Source organism: Lethenteron reissneri, chromosome 49 (genome assembly GCF_015708825.2).
Source record: "Lethenteron reissneri isolate LAM-NWPU_2019-01 chromosome 49, ASM1570882v1, whole genome shotgun sequence".
Classification (NCBI taxonomy): Eukaryota; Metazoa; Chordata; class Hyperoartia; order Petromyzontiformes; family Petromyzontidae; genus Lethenteron; species Lethenteron reissneri.
This window is the reverse complement of record NC_083827.1, coordinates 7,794,715-7,800,714: the sequence shown is the minus strand read 5'-3', so window position 1 is coordinate 7,800,714 and position 6,000 is coordinate 7,794,715. Positions and strand designations below refer to the sequence as shown.

The 6,000-nt window shown below is 44.6% G+C and overlaps 1 protein-coding gene across 2 annotated transcripts in view; it reads right to left on the bottom strand.

The window, feature by feature from the left end:
• Positions 1-3,020: 3,020 nt before the first annotated feature.
• LOC133354929 (RNA-binding Raly-like protein) overlaps positions 3,021-6,000 on the bottom strand; it is a 170,977-nt gene continuing 167,997 nt past the window's right edge. For both annotated transcript variants that reach the window (XM_061572126.1, XM_061572127.1), the window contains exon 10: positions 3,021-4,369. The gene's annotated coding sequence lies outside the window, so the exon portion shown is untranslated. The remainder of the gene's footprint in view (positions 4,370-6,000) is intronic.

Genomic DNA, 6,000 nt, shown 5'->3' with positions numbered 1-6,000 from the left:
TCCCCCTACCCCCTTACCTCGCCCACTTCTCCCCCCACCCCCTCCCCTTCCCCCGCCCACTTCTCCCCCCACCCCACCCCCTCCCCTTTCCCCGCCCACTTCTCCCCCCACCCCACCCCCTCCCCTTCCCCCGCCCACTTCTCCCCCCACCCCACCCCCCTCCCCTTCCCCCGCCCACTTCTCCCCCCACCCCACCCCCTCCCCTTCCCCCGCCCACTTCTCCCCCCCACCCCACCCCCTCCCTCTTCCCCCGCCCACTTCTCTCCCCCACCCCACCCCCTCCCCTTACCCCGCCCACTTGTGCCCCCTCCCCCTCTCCGCAGGGAGGGACGCGAATTTAAAAATGCGCGTCGGTAATTAAACCAAAAAAAGGCACATGGCAAATTGGGTAATTAAACCAAGGCCGTAATTATAATATATTCAAATATGCTCAAAATGTCCCCCCCAATATGTTGCTATAAAATAGATTTTTGTTTATATGATTGTTATGGTTGTACTTTATTCATCCCTAATCTCTGCCATTACATATAATGAAACAAGAAAAGGTAAAAAAGAAAAAAATCAGAGCCAAGTAATACAATAAACTATTAGACATTATTGTAAAAAATAAATAAAAAGTCCATCCTATGTGTTAGTGAATTTTTTTATATTTTAGGCAGGAAATTCGTTTTCAAATTTAGATTTTTTTTTGGGTTGGACCCCCACACCCCCTGGAAGATTTGGTCCCCCCCAATGTTGACTCCATGGTTATGGCCTTGAATTAAAGGCCGTGCCCCGTTTGCCTCGCACGTAACGCTATTCGCTATGTATGTGGGGAGCGGTGATGTAGCAGTTAGCGCTACGCTGCGCTACGAACCGCTCACGGCCAACAACCACCAGTGACGATTATCTGAATCGGTCCCGGGCCTCCCCTAGGTCGACTCAGCCTCAAAATAAGTACCTGGTTGCGGTGTGTAAACATCGCGTGGTGATCGCCACCAACCCCCTCGTGTGCCGTGCCGGCCTTTATAGGTGCTCGCTAACAGCAATTGCTCCAAACAGTCTGTGAATACTATACGTGGGGATCTTTCATAGCAATGGTGTTTGATGAATTGTTACGATTTAGAGAGCCGTGATTTCATTAAAAAAAAAATATTTTGCGTGAAATTGTGGCGCTTCGAATGGGCCGCGCGTAAATTAATTACGAGGCGAAAATGAGAATAGGGTTTACCCTTTCTGCCGATAAAACAGCTGTTCCAACACCAAATAGAAACATTTCGCAAGGAATCAAGTGTGCGTTAATCACACACGGTAGTTGTGGTGAACATGCATGCAAACAAACATTGTCTCATAATAGCTGCCATTGTCTTTCAAACTGATTGGTCTACACCAGAGGCGGCTTTCTCTAGGACACTAGTGTCAGATGAGAGAACGCCAAATGGCGAACAGCACAAAAGGGCCGTCCATAAATGACGTCACGCGATTTTGGACGATTTTTTACCCCCCCCCCCCCTCGTCACACGGCGTCACAAAAAATCAGACCCCCCCTCAAATATGACGTCACAAAGCTCTGCCCCCCTCAAAAAAAATATAAAACATGCTTCAAATCGCTTTAAACTATTCTAATTGTAGTGCGTATTTAATGTGGCGATGCACTCTGATGCTGAATGAGAAAACATTTTCTTGGCTATTTCGGTAAAGTCACGTAGAAGGGAAATGATAAAATAAAATGTTTTTAAAAATAATGTTTTATTTTTATTATTTTATTATTTCCCTTCTACGTGACTTTACCGAAAGAACCAAGAATATGAATCCCTGCAGTCACGAAAGCTTTAAATAGAAAAAAATAAAAAAAAACATTTATTAAAAAGTCTATTTAATTAAGTAGAACGTGTTGTCTATATTTATTTAAAGTTGCGTATTTTGATGTGACGTCACATTTCTCAACCCCCCCCCCCTCGTCACACATCGTCACAAATGTCTGACCCCCCCTCCCCCCTAGGTACGTGACGTCATTTATGGACGGCCCCAAAGACAATGCACTATCAGGGAATTTATAACTCGGGGTGAGAAGCTACAAAATGAGACATTTTTTACTAGTATCAAAGTATGAAAAATCATCTGTTTTTACTCTTTCTCGCAATAAAACAGGTGTTCAGATGTTTGGTGTTTGAACATCTGAACGCCAGTTTTAGTGCCAGAAAGGGTAAAACGTATTCTTATTCTTTCGGTAAAGTCACGTAGGCATAAAATAAATTAAATAAATGTTATTTTATTATTTATTTTATACCTACGCGAAATAAAATACAAATATATATAATTTATTTTATACCTACGTGACTTTACCGAACAAACCAAAGAGTATGGATTCCTGCAGTCACGAAAGCTTCAAATCAAGGTTCCATTTTAATTATAAGGCGAGTTGAAAATATGGAAGATCGTTTTTTTTGCAGGCGCGCGATTTTGCTGCGCCCATCTGTGCGGTGTTCTCCTACGCCAGAAAAATTGTAAATTAAATTGTGGAGGCGGGGGGGGGGGATATATGAAATAAAAAGTGTGTATTTTAATTGAGTGACACATCGTTCATAATTTTTACAATAATCTGAGCTAAAATAAACAAATAAAAATTAGTAATGCACAGCCCTTGATTAATCCAATAACCTATCTACGGCATGTCTGTTATGTGGGTTATTTGACCATACTTCACCACGCCTGGTCAATGCGGTGAAAAGTTGGGGGGGGGGGGAGGGAGGGCGAGGGATGGTTCTGATTCACATTTCACTTCGCCACTGATGTTAGCCGTGGACGGGAATCAAACTCGGGTCACTCGCTTCAAAAGGTCTTGGGCTAACCGCTTCACCACCGACTCTTTGCCCTCACACTGAAAACTGAAATGTAATCGTTTTAGCTCAGACGATGTACTTGTGTGTGTTCACAAATTGCCACCCCCCCCCAAAAAAAAAAGGTACACATTTAATGAAACGCACACTCCCGTGTCAAAATACCAAATAAAAACGCAATCAAAATCACTCGTGTTTTATTGTTCACGTTTGTTTTTATTATAAGTTGTTTATATCATCGTCGTTATGAAAGGTTATAAATACGTGGTGGATATGTTTCAAATACAGCACACACACACAAGTCGCACATAATCATGAATGAAGCCCAACTAATATCCGTATTTTCCACTGCATATCCGAGCCATGCCAGGGTCCCTGCGAAACTAGCCTGGTGCAGCCAGCATGGTTTTTCCACTGCACAACCGAGCCATGCCAGGACACTGCCAAGCGAGCTTGGTGCTGCCAGCATGTTCTTTTCCACTGCACAACCGAGCCATGCCAGGGCCCTTTGGCAAACTAGCCTGGCGCAGACATAATTATTTTTTTCCACTGCAGAAGCTGAGCCACGTGCGTTGAACGAGCACTTGACGCCTTTCCGTGTTGTTTAACACGTAGAAGTAGTAGTAGGGCTTTGGCGAGCAATATTATTAATAATAAAGTGGTTTTTTTTTGGGTTAGGTACTTTAAAAATAACATGTGTCATTAAAACCGCCACCACCCGACCACACAGCCAATTAGTAAGGTTTGTCATAAACAAAAACGTGCCAATTATGTGCTACTTCAGCACCACCGATGTGCTGGAGGACAGTAAATGTGTGCTCGGGGTGGTGGCGGGCTTAACGACACAAATTTATATTTACGTGATCTAACCCCCCCCCACCCCACCCCCAAAGAAAGAAAAAAAAACCTTTATTAATTCTGAGTTGTACTTGACTGACGTCTCACGCACTTGCACACGTCATTAGCCCCGCCCCTGGCCCTGCTTGGCCACCGAACCAGATTGCAGATGTCTCTTTTGTGAGGCTGGCATTTCAATGTGTTGGTTGCCCCGTGCTGGTGTGGTTCGGGTGTGGCCGGTGTAAAAGTGCTGCGTACGCAGATGAAGAATTATTATTCCCTTAAAAAAAAGGCTAAAGGATGTGGATAGAGCTTTGTGGCGCCTGGAATGAAGAAAATCACCCGTGGAAATGTTAACACAATTATAAAGACAACACACACACACGCAATGTTGAGACTACAGTTGTCAAAACCGTAAGAAAAAATATTTAGAATGTAATAAAAAAAAACTGTGCCTCCTTCTGTAAGAAAGTAATTCTATCAGGTTATTGTTTTTACGACTCAAAAAAAATCTTTGTTTTATTCGTGTATCTTGTTGCTGCTGTAGTTTATCTTTGTGTTTAACGTCAATGTTTGCTTTTTTCTATTGGGGCCTAGTCACGTGGTGGTATTTTGCGCCGAGTCGTCGACGTTTTCCATTGGTAACGTGCCCCCCAAACCCCCCCAACCCCCCCAGGTCTTGCGCCGGAAAATCGTGAACCTCGGGCGCGGATCTGTGAGGGGAGTACAAAAGAAAAAATAAGTTAGACACGAGAGCGAGCGGCAGTCAGTCAGAACGCGTTCCCCATTTTACCTCGGGGAGAGACACTTTTTAAAAATCCTTTATATTAAGTTTACTTGCTTGCTTGCGCGCTTACGACCGTGCAAATCTTTCGGTCGTTTTTTAACCCACTTCCCGTGATCCAATCGAGCTGACATTTTGCACACAGAATCGTTGTGCGTGACAATTTATTTTCGTGAAAAATTTTTCCAAAATTTTCCACTTTTTGGGAATTTTTTTTTCATCTTTAATTTAAAATACCAATGTGATAAAAATGAAAGTCTTACTCAAGAAAAACAGAAATGAATAATAAAATAAAACCGATGCCACGCATATAAAGGATTTATAGTGAAAAACTTTTTTTTACGGGTTAATTTTTTTACTGTTGATCGCAAACAACGGCGGCCGTTCGCTCCGGCCACTTTAGCGCGGCTGCACCGGAGCTTCTCGCAGCGAAAACTTCGGACGATGTTGCCCAACGACCGTGGCACGACCCCCCAAAACAAACAACACCTTTGAGCGCAGAGTAAGAGGTTGATTAAGAAACGTAACGACGGCACCGTCGTTTTAAGCAGCGGCTTTTTTTGCAGCCGATCGAACAAAGACGGACGCCACATCGCGCGCTCTCAGATGTGCTTCCGCGGCCGTCTGGAACGCTCTTTCTTCTGATATTAGGGAGCCACTGGAGCTATGCACTTTTAAATCATCTGGATTGGCAAACTACTTTCTTTAAAACTCAAATGACTACCTAGTGCGGTGTGTAAATTCAACCACCGGGGAGACAAAGGCGGTCAGGCATGGTAGTGTTTACACACCCCACCAGGTACTCATTTGAGGCCGAGTCGACCTAGAGGAGGTGCAGGACCGGTTCAGATAAACGCCACTGGTGCTGGCCGTGAGCGGGAATCAAACTCGGGTCACTGGGGTTCGAAGCGCAGCGCGCTAACTGCTACACTAACCCCCCCCCCCCACACACGTGTGCACACACACACGTGTGTGTGCGCGCGAGTCTAATCGACACATACTCGCTGGACACAAACCATCAGCCGACCCTCCCTCCCTGTAGAGGTTGCCCCCTTCCTTGCCCCCCCCCACTTTCCATGCCACCCACCGCGCCTCTGTAGAAGATGTCACTACGAGCAGTGCCGGATTAAGCTAGTGCGGGGCCTGTAGCATTTGTTATGAAGGGGCTCTAAATAAATAAATAAAACCCACATAAAAAAACACATATTTTTTACTTGCATAGTAAAGTTATTGTATTTTTTCATTTGCTATACAGTCAGATGATAAAACAAATAGCTAACATTAAACACCCGGTCGTTCATAAAAGCTGAAGGCGGTATAGTACTATAGCAATAGAGCAAGTGCAGAATCACTGAACCCGGAATTAATAGCTTTAAAGCATTTAGCGCCGGGCCCTTAACACATGTAGCTACTTTTGCTACTAGGATAATCCAACACTGCCTACGATGGCGGTTTAATGTTGAAACGCCGCCGACAGGTGTCAAAAATGTACCAGTCGCGTCCTATTAATTCAGCGGAGGACACTGGTTTGATTGGCACGGCAGGCACGACGAGGCCATG